The sequence below is a fragment of the Rhinolophus sinicus genome, chromosome 15 (assembly GCF_057876585.1).
Source record: "Rhinolophus sinicus isolate RSI-liver-muscle chromosome 15, RSI-T2T, whole genome shotgun sequence".
Lineage (NCBI taxonomy): Eukaryota > Metazoa > Chordata > Mammalia > Chiroptera > Rhinolophidae > Rhinolophus > Rhinolophus sinicus.
In genome coordinates, this window is record NC_142515.1 from 94,944,048 (window position 1) to 94,961,962 (window position 17,915).

The following is a 17,915-nucleotide window of genomic DNA, read 5'->3' on the forward strand; positions in this document are numbered from 1 at the left end:
CTCAGGCAGATGGCAGGGGCTTCCATGGACTCCTCTGTGCTTCCATCCCTCACCGCCATTCCACACCCCCAGCCACAGTTCTTACAACTCAGATCACACCCCTTCCTGGGCCCCAAACTCTGCATGGCTCCCTGTGTCTCTCTGAGTAAACCCGGGGTCCTCATCAGGGCCCACCCAGCCCTGCAGCCTCTCCTCCTACTTCTCCACTCTCCCCCTGCCTTACTTCCTTCCAGCTACACTGGCCTGCTTGTTCTTCACATAATTCAAGACCTTGGCATTTGGGGATCAGTCTGCCTTCTTCCCGTCCTTCTCAGCTGGTCACCGCCTTCAGAGAGTCCTTCCTTGATCTGTCCCCCTCCTCCCCAATCTCACATGGTAGTCGGCACCATGTGAGCATCCCTTGGTTATTTATTCATCTGGCCTATTGTGCATCTGTGCCCTAGACCCACAGCTGCAGACCCTCTGCCCAGTCCTTGTATATGTTAATTAAGGGCTGGGAGTCTGGAGCCAGATTCAGTTGAATTGATGCCTCTCTGAGCCTCGTTGGCTAATCTGTAAAATGGTGATTATAACAACACCCACTCTGAGAGATGTTGTTGAGGATGAAAGGAACAATTAGAACAGAGCCTAGGCATACAGTTAGAGCCCAATAAATTTTCTCTTGGGTACTATTGGTTCCCACTGTATCCCTGCCAATGCATTAGGAGGACCCAGGCACCTCCAGCTCCTCTACTCCCAACCCAGCCAAGCCTGGTCTCTTTTTAGCAGAAGAGCACCCCTGGCCTCCAAGCTCCTGCTATAACCCACCCGCCTTGATGCATGCCTGGGCCAGCACACCTGCCTAGCAGGTTCTGCTGTCAGGGCCCTCACCCACAGGGATCACCCTGCCCCATCTGTGTCCTCTCTTGCTGAGCTATGTCTGCACTTCTGAAAGTGTACATGCCTCCCGTGTTCCCCTGAGACCCACACCCTTCAAGAGAACCAGGGGACTGCAGCAGGTGTTCCCAACCCCCCTTTCCACCCTCCTCCAAATAATCCTGAGAGGTAAATATGGCTTCAGGGAGGTGCAAAATGACAACTTTCTCATAGTGAGTGACCAGAGAGCAGTCATGGGGGTCTCAGACTGGAGGCCAGAGGGCCAACACCAGCTCACAACCACAGGCTTATTTGCTTAGCTCAGAGGTTTCCCCTTCAACCTCCGTCTGAACTGTACAGAAACGTGGTACTCTAGTCGGCAAATTTGTTTCACAAAGGGTACAGGTTAACAATTCTGGATCTACTTATATGCTAGCATTGAACAAATAAGTACGAAGGTCTGACAATTAATGAGTTCACGAACTCATCCTGGAAAAAGGGTTACATACCTCATTGCTGAATATCACTACGGTCACCTTCGAAGTACTCCCCTTGAGAAGCTATGCACTGACTCCAGTGCCTAGTCCACCCTTCAAAGCAATTTTGGAACTCTTTTTCTGGAATGGCCACCAGAGTTGTCATATTATTACCCTTGATGTCCTGAATGTCATCAAAATGTCTTCCTTTCAATATTTCCTTTATCTTTGGGTAAAGAAAGAAGTAATTGGGGGCCAGATCAGGTGAGTAGGGAGGGAGTACCAATACAGTTATTTGTTTACTGGCTAAAAACTCCCTCACAGACAGTGCCATGTGAGCTGGTGCATTGTCGTGATGCAAGAGCCACGAATTGTTGACGAAAAGTTCAGTTCGTTTTTGTCCAATTTTTCACGCAGTCTTTTCAACACTTCCAGATAGTAAACTTAGTTAACTGTTTGTCCATTTGGTACACATTTATAATGAATAATCCTTTTGATATCAAAAAAAGTTTAGCAACATTGTTTTGACTCTTGATTTGGATTGATGGAACTTTTTGGTCATGGAGAATAAATTGACTGGCTTCCATTGTGCACTTTGACGCTTTGTTTCAGGGTGATATTGGTACATCCATGTTTCATCACCAGTGATAACACAGCCCAAAAACATCGTCTTGCCTCTCCAAAAGGTCTTGACAAACTTTGACTCTCCTTTGCTTTTGTTCATAGGTGAGGTGCTTCGGGACACACCTTTCTCATGACAAAATTTTCAGTTAAAATTTTCCTAACTGTTTCTCTATTGATGTTTACTTGGTTTGCTATGCTTCTCACAGTCAGCCAACAATTTTGACACACAATTCCACAAATTTTTGCAATGTTTTTGTCAGTTCTGCTTGTTACTGGCCACCCTGACCTTTCTTCATCAGTGACGTGTTCTCTCCCCTCAGAAAAATGTTTAATCCGTTTGTACAGTACCATTTTTCTTCATGACATTATCCCCACAAACTTGAACTAACATGTCCCTGATTTCACTTCCACTCTTGCCATGTTTAACAAGAAATTTAATGTTTGTTCGTTGCTCTGATTCAAGCTCAGACATTCTGACAACGGCACACAAAAACACGCAACAATAATGAATGCCACTCAGCAAGACACCGCCACATGTCAAGACGAACACAGCTATGAGATACTGATATACCGAGGTTATGAAACCTTACTGAGCTGCTTGTACAGTGCTGCCAATACAAGCCACGGTGAGAAGTTCGCGAACTTAATTGTCAGACCTTGTAGATATACTGTAGATATTGACAGCCAGATATTGACAGCTGTTGGAGAAGAAAGATATGAGTAAGTGATGTGGTGCTGAACTGGGGTTATCAGTATGACATGTTTATTTTTAATAGTTAGATATAAAATAAATATAGATATGTGTACATTCAGGTGATAGGATACACACACATATTTCCTAGCTCCACCTGCCTCCAGAAGCAGTGACACCCCAGTAGCAATGAGTACACTCAGCACCCAGATCTGGGTTTCTAAATACTATTTCCAATATGAGAAACCAGGACTCCTTGGGGAAATGGCTGATTCTAGGGCTCTGGCAGAGAAAATGAAAAATGATCTTGAAGCATCTTCCAATGCCAAAAAGTGCTTAAAAAAAAAAAAAAAAAAAAAAAAAAAGCCAAAAGGACACAGGAGCCAGCCTAAAAGAACTCTCACTGTCCACAGCTGGAACAATTTGAACAATGAAAAATAAATAGCAGGGGCCGGCTCTGTGGCTCAGGCAGTTACAGCTCCGTGCTCCTAACACCGAAGGCTGCCGGTTCGATTCCCACATGGGCCAGTGGGCTCTCAACCACAAGGTTGACGGTTCGATTCCTTGACTCCCACAAGGGATGGTGGGCTGCGCCCCCTGCAACTAACAATGGCAACTGGACCTGGAACTGAGCTGCACCCTCCACAACTAAGATTGAAAGATTGAAAGGACAACAACTTGACTTGGAAAAAGTCCTGGAAGTACACACTGTTCCCCAATAAAGTCCTGTTCCCCTTCCCCAATAAAATCTTTAAAAAAAACTTATTAAAAAAATAAAAATAAATAAATAGCAGTAGTCTTGGATTATAACCCAAAGAATAAAATAAATGACTGCAAGTCTATCCTGATTTAAAGACATGACAGAATCAATTTAAAAATGGGAGAAAGCACAAATTTTCCTGAGAGAAGAATTCTAATTAATAAATGTACAATGAATGATGAAAATAGAAAACTAACAGAATAGCCCTGTAATAATCACTGCACACAGAATCCACTAATTGATGGGAAAGTTGATGCGCAAAACTTTAAGGAAAAATAGGACATTTGCACAGCATCAAGGTTTCTCCCCAAATATATTATTAATCACTTTGATGACCTTAACCTATGTCCAAAAATTCTTTTTTCTTTTAATTTTTTTTAAATTGGGGAACAGTGTGTTTTTCCAGGACCCATCAGCTCCATATCAAATAGCTGCTTTCAATCTAGTTGTGGAGGGCGCAGCTCACTTGCCCATGTGGGAATGGAACTGGCGACTTTGGTGTTATGAGCACTGGGCTCTAGCTGCTCACCAGTGGCTCAGCTCCAAGCTCAAGTTGTTGTTTCTCACTGGCCCACGTGGGAATCAAACCGGGGACCCTGGTGTCATGAGCACTGCGCTCAAACCATTGAGCCAACCTGCAGCCCTATGTCCCAAAATTCTTGATACTCCCACCTTTAAGGGTGGAGCTAAGCTCTCCTCTCCTTGAGGGGGACTGGACTTGGTGTCTTGCTTCTAAGGAATAAAGTGTGGTCTATACAAAAACCTGCACACGATGTTGCTAGCAGCTTTGTTCATAATTGCCAAAACTCAGAAGCAACCAAAATGTCCTTCAGTAGGTGAATGGAATAAATAAACTGTGGAACATGCTGACAATAAAATATCTAGTCAACCCTAAAAAGAAATGAGCTTTCAAGACATGAAAAGACATGGAGGAAACTTAAATGCATGTTACTAAGTGAAAGAAGCCAATCTGAAAAAGCTACATACTCTGTGATTCCAACTCTGTGACATTCCAAAAGAGGCAAAACTCTGGAGACAATAAAAAGATCAGAATTTGATGGAGGTTAAGAGGTGAGAAGGGATGAATAGGCAGAGCACAGGGGATTTTTATGATACTGTAATGTCATTACACATTTGTCCAAACCTCCAGAATATACAACGCCAAGAGTGAACCCTAATGTAAACTATGGACTTCAGGAGATAGTGATGTGTCCACATAGGTCCATGGATTGTACCAAATGTACCACTGTATTGTGGGATGTCCATAGTTGGGGAGGTTGGGGCAGGCAGGAAATCTCTGTACCTTCCACTCAGTTTTGCTGTGAACCTAAAACTGCTCTAAAAAATAAAGTTTATTAATTTTTTTAAATAGGTGAAAATGTCTGCCTGAGAGGCCCTTGATGGGCAGACCCTCCCAGGCCATGCCACCTGGCAGCTTTGGACATTTGTATTGCCAAGCTGGTCCCTGAAGATATTTGAGTTTGAGATCCCTGGCTGAGATGCCAGGAGCATGGGTTCTAGAGCAGACATATGGCAGGGAGACTTTCAGGTTTCTACACTGCCCTGAGCCTCAATTTTCTCATCTGAAAATGGGAGCACACACTGTCTGCTGCCCATAAGGGGCTCACATTTTAGTGGGAGATCAAAAAACATCCACGCACAAGTTAATACGATCAATCTGCATAGTGATGTGTTCCGTAAACAAATAAAATATCATAGGCTGATACACGAGTGACTGGGGACTATTTTATATCTGGAGATGAGGGAAGGCCTCTTTGGGGAGTCGAAGTGAACTGAGATCAGAATAAGAAGAAGCGTGTTTCTGGAAGAGGAATCAGCATGAGCAAAGACCTAGTGTACTTCCTTTTATTTTTTTAAATTGAGGTGATATTCACATAACATAAAATTAATTGTTTTAAAGACACTATTTAGTGGCATTGAGTAGTTCACAATGGTATGCAACCACCACCTCTATCTAGTTTCAAAACATTTTCAGCACCCCAAAAGGAAACCCCACACTCATTAAGCAGTCAATCCCATGCCCTCTCTCCCAGGCCCTGGCCTCTGCCAATCTGGTTCTGTCTCTATGGATTTACCTATTCTGAACACTTCATATAAATGGAATCATACAACTTGTGGCCTTTTGTATCTGACTTCTTTCACTGTGTATAATGTTTTCCAGGTTCTTTCACATTGTAGCAGGCATCAGGATTTCAGTTATTTTTACAGATGAATAGTATTCCATTGCATTTGCAGACTTCTTATTAAAGATTCTAAGAAGATGCTATGAGTTGGGGTGGGGAAGGGAGGAGAAGGCAGCTTGCGGGGTGGGGTGGGGGATCACCTTGTCCCGAGGTGCTGGGAAGGAATTGGACAGAACCACGCCTCTCCCCTCTCACCTGCTTACCCCAGGCCTAGCAAACTCCCTAGGGGAAAATCTGACCTCACCCTCTTGTGAGTGTCCTCAGTTACACCTTGGGTTAAACCCAGGCCAATGGGTCCAAATGCTGTCAACATGAGTCAAGGGCCAAATCCTCCAGAGGCAGCAGAGGCAGGCCCTGATCCTTCCTCCTAACCAGCTCTATAGGCGCCCCCTTCCTTGTACCCCTTACTTCTCCTCTCTTGCTCTCTCACACTTAGACATACATTTCACAGATTATGTGGGATGGATAGGGGAAAGAATGGCTGGGCACAAGGGGATTGGATCAGCGCATGAAAAAGCCTGGAGACTGAAAAGAATGTATACATAAAAGAAACAGAAGTCAGGTCAATTGGGCAGGAGCTTGACTTAGGGGGAGGAAAGTGGAGGGAGGGTAAAATTGGGTGTGGGGCAAGGGTCAGGTGTGTGAGGCTTCAAATGTTAGGCCACTGGTGTCTGACCACCACCTTGCTGTGTGACTTGCTTAATCTCTTTGACCTCAGTCTCCCCATCTATAAAATTGAGTCACGGAAGTCTTTTTCTGTCTCACAGTGATCTTATCAGTATTAAGCAATCATTACCTGGCCCAGAGCTAACCACTTGCTAAATGTCAGGCATTATTTTTTAACAGCTTTACTGAGGTATAATTCACATATGATGTAATTCACCCATTTAAAGTATACAATTCTATGGTTTTTAGTGTATTTACAGAGTTGTGTAATCATTTCTGAGATTAATTTTAGAACATTTCATCACTCAAAAAGGAAACCTTACCATCACATCCATTTCTTCATCCCCCAGACCATAGAAACCACTAACCTACTTTCTGTCTCTATGGATTTGACTGTTCTGGACATTTCGTATAAATGGAATTATATGCAATGTGCCTTTTGTGTCTGGCTTCTTTTACTCAGCATGATATTTTCAATGTTCATCCACGTTGTAGCATGAATCAATATGTCATTCCTTTTTATGGCTGAATAATGTTTCATTGTATAGATTATATATATCACTTTATCTGTTCATCAGCTGATGGACACTTGGGTTGATTCTACTCTTTTGATATTTTGAAAAATGCTCTATCAACATTTGTGTACAGATATTTTGTGCATTTTCTATTTTGTGCGTATTTCTATTGGGTAGATACATAGAGGTGGAATTGATGAGTCATATGGTAACTTTAACATTTTGAGGAACTGCCAGACTGTTTCCCAAAGTGACTGAACTATTTGACTGAACTATTTTACGTTCCCACCAGTAATGTATAGGGGTTCTGATTTCTCCACATCATTGCTAACACTTGTTGTTTTGTATCCTTTTTTACTGTAGCCATCCTAGTAGGGGTGAAGTGACATCTGTTGAGGTTTAGATAGTTATTACTTTTTGTTACTATTTTTATTTTATTATTTTTTAAGATTTTATTGGGGAAGGGGAACAGGACTTTATTAGGGAACAGTGTGTGCTTCCAGGACTTTTTCCAAGTCAAGTTGGTGTCCTTTCAGTCTTAGTTGTGGAGGGCCCAGCTCAGCTCCAGGTCCAGTTGCCATTGTTAGTTGCAGGAGGCACAGCCCACCATCCCTTGTGGGAGTCGAACCGGCAACCTTGTGGTTGAGAGCCCACTGGCCCATGTGGGAATCGAACCGGCAGCCTTCGGAGTTAGGAGCAGGGAGCTCTAACCGCCTGAGCCACCGGGTTGGCCCTGTTACTATTTTTATTGATCCCACTGCCCACACTGCAGCAGATCCTTCTTCCTGTCTTTCCCCGGCTCACAATGCTCCATAACGCTTTGGTGCCCTTTGAAGAAAGCTCAGGGAGCTCGTCAAAGGTCAAAGGTCATTGGAATCTGGCTCTTGTTGGCCCATCCTCCGGCCCCTCCCTACACTGTACCTCCTGCCAATTAATCTCCAAATCTGGCAACTGCTCCTTACTGTCACAGAGGGGCAGGTTATCGGGTTCAGACAGATGTGGATTGGAATCCTGGCTCTGATGATCTTGGGCCGATGAATTTAGCTCCGTGAGCCTCAATTTCCTCATCAGTTAAATAGGAATCATAATTATTCCCTTTCTTAGAGTTCAATGAGACAGTTATGTCAACTCTTAGTGCAATGCCTGGCATTGAGTAGGGGTTGTATTTATCAGGAAATTCCAGAAAAACAAAAAACAAAAAGCTAAGTTCAACTAAAAAACAACTCAAAACTAGTATGAGGGGAGACAAAAGGAATGAATGAATTGGCTCGTGTAACTGAAAATCTAGGTGTCTAAGAGTTGGGTTGCCTTCAGGCATAGCTGGATCAAGAAACTCCAGCATCACCAGGAATTTAACTCTCTTGTTTCTTGGCTGGGCTGAGCTTTCATTTCATCAAGTTTGCTTTTGGGTGGCAGAGATTCTGCCTGGCACTGTGGATCCATTTATGCTCACTCAGCAGCCACTTGGAAAGAGTCTAGGGTTTAAACATAAGTCCCCGTACTGAATGTCATTGGTCCAGTTCAGATCACATGTCATAACTAAACCAATGCCCTGGGGGATGGGCTGTTCTGGTTGGTCAGGTTGGAGAATGTGGGAGGGGTTATCCCAAGGTTGGTCTGAACATCTTCATCTGGGCTATGGAGAATCCCCAAATCATGGCTGGTTCTGTTTTAGGCATCTGAGATGGGAAGTCCATGGAACCACAGAAAGGTCAGGAGTTCAATTTGGGAAGCTCAGTTTGGGGTTCATTAGGTTTGAGATGCCTTCCAGCCATCATATAGTACCATTGAGTCATCGACTGGATATGAGACATGCATTCACCTGATGTCTTGGTGACTCGCATTCTTTATATTGCTTTTATGAATATGTAATTTTATTGTTCCTTGAAGGATACAATTGAGAAGTGTAATAACTAATATGTATAATTTCTCCACCTAAAGTTGTCTTTTTTGTTTATTTGTTTTCCTTACTTGTCTTTCTTAGAAGTTCTGGCTATGCATCTCAATTCAAGTTTCCATATGATCAAATCTGCCAGATAATCTATTGGTAGCAATCTGTTTTCCTCCTGGGTTCTTTCTGCTGGGTAATTCCTCGTATCATCCTCCTGGGAATTCTCTTCATCGCCTATGTTGGGACCCGTTTCCTCAATCTCATGTCTTCTGTTTTTCTTGCTTTACCCCCTTGTTTTGGTGGCATGCATCATGCAGTAACTTTCTGAGAACATAAGAGCATAAGAGATAACATTTTTGAGCCCTTCCATGCTTTACAATGTCTTTACTGGTGGTGCTCTATGGCTGAGGCCATCTCCTGGGCCACCTGGCAGCCATCGTGGCCAAGGAGGTAAAGCTGGGACGGAAGGTGGTAATTGTGCACTGTGAGGTCATCAACATTTCTGGCAATTTCTTCAGAAACGAGTTGAAGTACCTGGACTTCGTCCACAAGCGGATGAACACCAACCCATCCCAAGGTCCCTACCACTTCCGAGCTCCCAGCTGCGTCTTTTGGCTGACTGAGCAAGGATGCTGCCCCACAAGACCAAGAGGAGCCCGGCCGCCCTGGACCACCTCAAAGTGTTTGATGGGATCCCACCACCCTATGACAAGAAAAAGCAAATGGTGGTTCCTGCTGCCCTCAACGTTGTGAGTCTGAAGCCTACAAGGAACTTTGCCTAACTAGGGCAGCTGGCTATGAAGTTGGCTGGAAGTACCAGGCAGTTACAGCCACTCTGGAAGAGAAGAGGAAGGAGAAGGCCAAGATCCACTACCAGAAATAAAAACAGCCCATGAGGCTCTGGAAACAGGCAAAAAAGAACATGGAGAAGAAAATTGACAGATACACAGAGGTCCTCAAGACCTTGGACTCCTGGTCTGAGCCTAATAAAATTGACTGTTCATTCCCCATGCTTAGCCTGGTCTGCCCTTCCTCCTACACTATTCTTAGATGTGGGGGACCTCCAGGGGCTGCCTTCCAGGGGCCTCAGGCAGCCTGGGCCTTAGAAGGGGCCATAGTCACTACTGTTTAAGAAAAGGCATTTAAAAAAATTTTAATGGTGGGGGGACAGTAGAAGAAGGTAAAGGGGGTTAAATATATGGTGATGGAAAGAGAACTGACTCTGGGTGGTGAACACACAATGTGATGTATAGATGATGTATTACAGAATTGTATACTTGAAACCTAGGTAATTTTACTAACCATTGTCATGCCTATAAATGTTAATTAAACAGAAAAAGTTTTAATGGCTCTCAGAGCTGTACAGGAATAATTTGCCTGTGACTTGTTTGTGAGAGTTTTAGGAAATTGACAGCTGGAACAACCAGTTCAGTTTCAGTATCTGCTGGTGAGCTGGAAAACACAAGTTTAAACTTCCCACACGGTCACGGACTATGCTACACTCTGCAGGTGTTAGTATGTGAAAGAACACTTGGGGGCAGGATGAGCCTGCTGTTGTACAAGGGCATTTACAGACAGCCAAGGAGTCACAGACCTTGCCCTTCCCCGTACCTTGTGATCCGAAACGAAAATATTATTTTTAAATAAAATAAAATGTCTTTACTTGCTCCTTACGCTTGATCAATATTTTGGCTGGAAATAGTGGTCTTGATTGAAAACCCTTTTCTGTCTAAATTTTGAGCCCATCGACGAATTGTCTCTTTGCTTCCACTGTCTTTGAATGTTCTCTTCATTCTGCCAGGAATGCACTTCCTTCCTCTCTTTTTTCTGACTAATTTCTACTCATCCTTTAGATCCCATGATAGACATTTCTAGGATAGACCGGTATCCATTGAATGAAAAACTACATTGAATTAAGTGGCTCCCTTGACTAATTCCAGCCACTGAAATGTGAGTGGAGATGATATACATCACTTCTGTATGTCACTCACTTCTGAGCAAGAAACATCAAAAAGCCCACACACACTTCTCCTGTCTCCCTCTTGTCCCACTGAGGTGATGAGTTCCAGATGGTACAGCTCCTACAAGATGGGGCGTGGGTACCTCATCAGTCCAGACCCCTGCACAACTGTGTGGAGCTGGGTCCCATGTAGGATAAGTAAAATGAGGGAGAAATAAACTTAGGTTGTGTTAAACCACTGAACTTTGGACTTGCTTGTTACTGCAGTGAAAGTTGACTTATTCTGACTAATACAGAGCCCAGCTTAAATGTGGCTTCCTCAGAGAAGTCCTCCTGGATCACAGCCCCCCAAGCTAGTGTACTTCCCCTATTGCAAGCTTGTGTTTTCCTATATGACCCTTATTAAAATCATAACAATGTAATCATTTGTGTAATGAGTTCATCATCTATTTCTCACATCCTACCTCCAAGACCCCAAGGGGATACAACAGTATTTGTGTTATCCATTGCTGTAGCACCAAATCCAGCCCAGAATCTGCCACGTAATAGATGCTCAGGATACATTTGTTGAATTAAAAAAGAGTTTTGCATCCTTTCAGCCAAAAAGACAGCCACAAATAGCTCATTTCTAGAGCGTTCTCTCACACAGCTCTCAGTGTTATAGGCACAAGAGGCAGGACAGATGGCTCCAAGAAAGCAAGAAAGTTGGACAAAGGAAATGATCTATCGTGAGAAAGCATCTATCCATATTTATGTTTTCTTGAAGAGTGTGTCATTTATTCTAGCAACTGCTCAGCCTGGAAGGGATTTCTAGAGCCTGATTTATTTTAAGGGGCATGGGAACTGGGTGGAGAGGCGTGGAAACATTCTTGGAATTGCTGAGAGACCCATGATAAAATTAATGCACTAAAGCCAAACTACAGGCACGAGAAGACACTCCTACTTTATTGAATTCCACTCAAGTGAAATTTTGCTTTGGTGCCCTAATGTTACCATACTGATTTGTTTTTTCAATTCCATCGAGTACTGTTGACATACAATAAACTACATGAACTTCAAATGTCCCAGTTCCTTTATGTCCTCACCAGAACTTGGTAATGTCAGTCTTTTTCATTTTAGCTATTGTAACAGCTTTGCAGTAGCATCTCAGTGCCATGTTATTTTGCATTTCCCTGATGGCTAATGATGTTGAGAATCTTTTCATGTGCTACTTGGCACCCAGTTATCTTTATTTGTGAAGAGTCTGTTCAAATCTTTTGCTCATGTTTTTATTGGGTTGCTTTCTGAGTTTTAAATGAAAGGCACCTATGAAGATTACCATTGGGAATAATAGTAGCTCCTCTATTGTATGACCCTTATTTCTGAGCCTCTATTTCCTCATCTGTAAAATGGGGGTAATGTTTGTACCTACTGTATAGAGTTGTGCTGAGGGTTAAATAACTTAAGACAGACAGAGCCAGTAGGGCAAGGCTCCAAGAAGTTGACCTGGAGCCCTAGAGAAGCCAGCTGTGGAGACTCTCAGAAACAGCTGGGAGGAGGCTCTGAGGACAACTAAGTTCTATTATCATTTATTTAATCATTCAACAAACTGTAATTGTGTATCTAGCATGTTCTAGCACCAGAGGCACTGGAGAGCAAGTGCAGCTCATTTTCCCTCATTGTCATCGCTGGCCCTTGGTGTGGGCGTGCTGCAAATGACAATGGATGTTCTTGAAAGAATCATGGTAGTAGAATCATGGCCACTCATCTTCATGGGACTTTCGCTGTCACAGTGATTAACAAGCAATGACACAGGAATTATTAGGAATTATTACACTTGTGGTCAGGGGAAGCCTGAGAACACATAAAGGAGGTCTGGCTCAAGCTAGAAGTCAAGGCAGGCCTCTTGGAGCAGGTGATGGGCAAGCGGAGGCCTAGACAAGAGGAGGGATCAACAGGCTGCATTAGTTTCCTGGCGCTGCTGTAATAAACTACCACAAACTGGGTTGCTTGAAACAGAACTGGATTCTCTCACAGTTCTGGAAGCTAGAATTTCAAAGTTAAGGTGTCAGTGGGGCCATGCTCTCTCTGAAGGCTTCAAGGGAGAGGGGAGAATCCTTCCCTGCCTTTTCCTAGTTTCTGATGGTTACTGTTGTTCACTGGTTTGCTTGCAGCTACATCACCCCAATCTCTGCCTCCATGGTCACATGACCTTCTTCCTGTGTGTCTGTGTCACTTTGTCTTCTTATAAGGACACCAGTCATCTTGGATTCAGGGCCCAGGCTAATCCAATATGACCTCATCTTAACTAATTACATTGGCAAAGACCTTATTTCCAAATAAGGTCACAGCCACAGGTACGTGGGGTTAGGACTTCAATACCTATGTCTTTTTGGAGGATCTGAATAGACATTTTTCCAAATAAGACATACAGACGGCCATCAGGTACATGAAAAATGCTCAACATCGCTAATGATCAGGGAAATGCAAATCAGAACCACATTAGATATCAACTAATACCTGTCAGAATGGCTATTATTAAACAGGCAAGAAATACAAGGTGTGATCAAAAAATACAGTGAATGTTTAAAATTTTTTTTTTAAATGTATTACAGTAAAAGATACATTGTTAATTCCCCATGCTTGGCCAAATACTCAAAATACTCTCCCTCTCTTCGAACACACTTATCCCATCATTCTTGCCACTTTCTGAAGCAGTTCTGGAAGTCCTCTTTGGTGAGTGTCATTAGTTACGCTGTCATTTACCAGACTGTCTCAATGTCCTGAATCAATTCAAAACATTTTCCTTTCATGGTCATTTTGACTTTGGGGAAGAGCCAGAAGTCACTTAGGGAAGAGCCAGAGTTGCATGGTGCCAGATTCGGTGAATAAGGTAGATGAGCACACACCATGTTTTTATTTGACAGAAATTGCTGTACCAGAAGCGATGTGGAACACGGAACATTGACATGATGGAGGATGAAGTAAAGACACTCAGGAAAGAGGGCTTCCAGAATTGCTTCAGAAAGTGGCAAGAACAATGGGATAAGTGTGTTCGAGCTAGGGGGAGTATTTTGAGGGGGATTAATCGCAATGTGTTTTTTACCATAATACATTTTTTTAAAACACATTTTTTGCGGGAAACGAGTAAACTCGTCATATCGCCTCTAGTTGGAACCTGCAAAAATTTTGCAAAGTAAATAAATAGAGACCTCTTTTTAAACTAAAACACTGAAAGTTTCATAGAAAAATATCAAATAGATCGAAAGATATGAATATTTTACGGAAAGTCTAATTTTGGCGAGAAAATGTCAAAAAAGCCCCACGTTACGATGCGATTTGGCGGGAAAATGTCCGCTTACAAAGTGTTAAATTTAAACATTCACAGTACCTTTTGATCACACCTCGTAATGAGTGTTGATGAGGATGAAAGGGAACCCTCACAAACTGTTGGTGGGATTGTAAATTGGTGCAGCCACTGTGGGAAGCTGTATGGAGGTTCCTCAAAAATAAAAATAAAAATACAACTACCATATGAACCAACAGTTTCGCTTCTTGGAATATACCTGAAGAAAATAAAAATTCTATCTCAAAAAGATATCTGCACCCCCATGCTCCCTGCAGCATTATTTACAGTAACCAAAATATGGAAACAACCTATGTATGCATCAATGGATGAATGGATAAAGAAATTATATATATAAATATACATAATTTATATATTATATTTATGTCTATATAAATATAAATTATATAAATTATATTATATACATTTTTATATAAATGTAAATTATATATTATTATATAAAATATGTAATTTATATATAAATATATATTATTTTATATAAATTATATATAATATAACATATAATATTACATAATACATAATATTATATATAATTATATATTTATATATATAATTATATATTATATATGAGGTCAGACAATTAAGTTCATGAACTCATCCTAGAAAAAGTGCTACATACCTCATTGCTGAATATCACTATGGTCACCTTCCAAGTACTCTCCTTGGTAAGCTATGCACTGACTCCTGCTCCTACTCCACCCTTCAAAGCAATTTTGGAACTCTTTTTCTGGAATGGCCATCAGAGCTGTCATCGTATCACCCTTGATGTCCTGAATGTCATCAAAATGTCTTCCTTTCAATATTTCCTTTACCTTCGGGTAAAGAAAGAAGTCACTGGGGCCAGATCAGGTGAGTAGGGAGGGTGTTCCAACACAGTTATTTGTTTACTGGCTAAAAACTCCATCACAGACAGTGCCGTGTGAGCTGGTGCATTGTCATGATGCAAGAGCCATGAATTATTGGTGACAAGTTCAGATTGTCCAACTTTTTCACGCAGCCTTTTCAGCACTTCCAAATAGTAAACTTGGTTAACTGTTTGTCCAGTTCGTACAAATTCACAATGAATAATCCCTCTGATATCAAAAGAGGTTAGCAACATCATTGCAACAAGTTCGTGAACTTAATTGTCAGACCTCATACAATATTCCATTTTATATATATATATATATACATATATATATATACATATACATATATAATAAAAAAGAAAGAAAAAAGAAGGAAATCTTATCATTTTTGACAACTTAGCTAGATCTTGAGGGCATTATGCTAAGTTATAACACTTCTTATCTCTTATCTTTTGTTTTTTAACTTTTATTTATTTTAAGTATGTTTTTCCAGGACCCATCAGCTCCAAGTCAAGTAGTTGTTTCAATCTAGTTGTGGAGGGCGCAGCTCACATTGGTCCATATGGGGATCGAACCGGCAGCCTTGCTATGAGCACCTGGTTTAACCAACTGAGCTAACAAGCCATCCCTTATCTCTTATCTTTTAGATGAAAGCCATTTTAAAGGTGATTTTGATTTGCATTTTCCTGATGATTAGCGATGTTGAGCATCTTTTCATGTACCTGATGGTCATCTTTCAGATGCTCTGCCCATTCTTTAATTGGATTGTTTGTATATATTTTCAACATGGCTACTAGAATATTGAAAATTATATCTCACACTACGTTTCTACTGGACAGCCCTGGCCTAGATTTTTTTTTTTGGTGTGGTTAAAATTGCTCATAAATAATTTTATTTTTATAAAGTATTTTTATATTTAGAAGCCCTATTTTATTTTTAGTTAACAGATGTTAACTAGACTTATTGTGGTGACCATTTTGTAATATATACAAATATTGAATCATTATGTTGTACACCTAAAACTAATATGTTATATGTTAATTATACCTCAATTAAAAGAGATTTTAAAATGAAAAATATTTTAAAAATAAATAAAATGTATCATTTGAAAAAAAATAATTTTATGAATAGATAGGTTCTTCCTGCTGCTGTGTGAATTTGAGAGGTCAGTGGTGGCAGCCAGGAGGCCGTGAACAAGGGGACACTGGAGCTGGAGGCTGGAGCTGGGAGGGCAGTGTGTGTGTGTGTGTGTGTGTGTGTGTGTGTGTGTGTGTGTACGTGCATGTGCGCAAGGTCGGACAACTAAGGTCGCGAACTCGTTGCGATGATGTTGCAAACCTTTTTTGACATCAGAGGGATTATTCATTGTGAATTTGTACGAACTGGACAAACAGTTAACCAAGTTTACTATTTGGAAGTGCTGAAAAGGCTGCGTGAAAAAGTTGGACAATCTGAACTTTTCACCAACAGTTCATGGCTCTTGCATCACGACAATGCACCAGCTCACAGGGCACTGTCTGTGACGGAGTTTTTAGCCAGTAAACAATAACTGTATTGGAACACCCTCTCTACTCACCTGATCTGGCCTCGAGTGACTTCTTTCTTTACCCAAAGGTAAAGGAAATATTGAAAGGAAGACATTTAGATGACATTCAGGGCGTCAAGGGTAATAGGATGACAGCTCTGATGTCCATTCCAGAAAAAGAGTTCCAAAATTGCTTTGAAAGGTGGACTAGGTGCTGGAGTGCATAGCTTCCCAAGGGGAGTGCTTCAAAGATGACCGTAGTGATATTCAGCAATGAGGTATATAGCACTTTTTCTAGGATGAGTTCGCGAAGTTGATTGTCAGACCATGCGTGTGTTTGTGTGTGTTTGTGTGTATGTGTGTAAAATCAGTGCTATGGTTTGAATGTTTGTGTCCCCCCAAAATTCACGTTGAAGCCCTAACCCCCATGTAATGGTATTTGGAGGTAGGGCCTTTGGGAGGTGATTAGAGTTAGATGAGGGCATTAGGGTGGAGTCCCCATAATGGGAATATGCCCTTATAAAAAGAGGAAGAGACTTGAGATCTCTTTCGTGAGGATGTGATGGTCTTTGGAGGTAGGGCCTTTGGGAAGTGATTAGAGTTAGTTGAGGGTATGAGGGTGGAGTCCCCATGATGGGAATAATGCCCTTATAAAAAGAGGAAGAGACTTGAGATTTCTCTCATATGAGGACATGACCAGGAAGAGGCCCTCACCAAGATCCCAGCTATACTGGCACCCTCATCTCAGACTTCCACCCTCTAGAACTGTGAGAAATAAATGTCTGTTTTTTAAGCCACTCAGTCTGCAGTATTTGTTACATCAGCCAAAGCTGACTTACTCAGGTTGTGGTAATTGCTCTGGAAAAATAATATAGCAGGGAAAGGGGACAGTAGCCCAGGGAAAGGAGGAATTTTGAGGGAGGTCACCTTGCGGTAGTGACACTTGAATAAAGTCCTGAAAAAGGCTGAGGGAGAGCCATGCAGATATCTCAGGGAAGAGAGGGAACAGCAGGTGCAAAGGTCCTGAGGTGGGATGGTACCTGTTGAGTTTGAGAAAGGAGGCAGGTGTGGCTGAAAAGAAGTGAGTGAGGGAGAGCATAAGAAAAGTCCGGGAGGTTACTGTCCTTTTACATCTTCTTCAGGTCCCACACCCTCACCCAAATCCTGTTCTGACTTCCTTCAGCCAGCAGAGGACAGTGTCCCTGGACTGGCCACTAGAGGCCACCCTATCTGTGGTTCACAGAGTTTACTCTGTCATCTTGCCTTTCAGGTAGTGGCTGGCTTTCGCTGAGCCCCAACTGTGCCTCAAATGCCACTCTAAGAACTTTACACGGATGATTTCAGCTCCTTCTTCTGACATTCCTCTGATTTAGATGCATTGAAAAATTGTTACAGCTTTACTGAAGCATAATTGACATACAACAAACAACACACATTTCAAGTGTACACTCCAATGAGTTTTCACATCCTGGAAATCGTCACCAAAATTCAGGTACTAAACATATCCACGACCCCAAAAGGTATCCTCTCCACCTTTTTAAATTCCTCCATCTC

General features: G+C 42.0%; 1 pseudogene; it reads left to right on the forward strand.

Annotated features, from left to right (window-relative positions):
* Positions 1-9,060: 9,060 nt before the first annotated feature.
* LOC109454321 (large ribosomal subunit protein uL13 pseudogene) lies at positions 9,061-9,814 on the forward strand (annotated as a pseudogene).
* Positions 9,815-17,915: the final 8,101 nt, after the last annotated feature.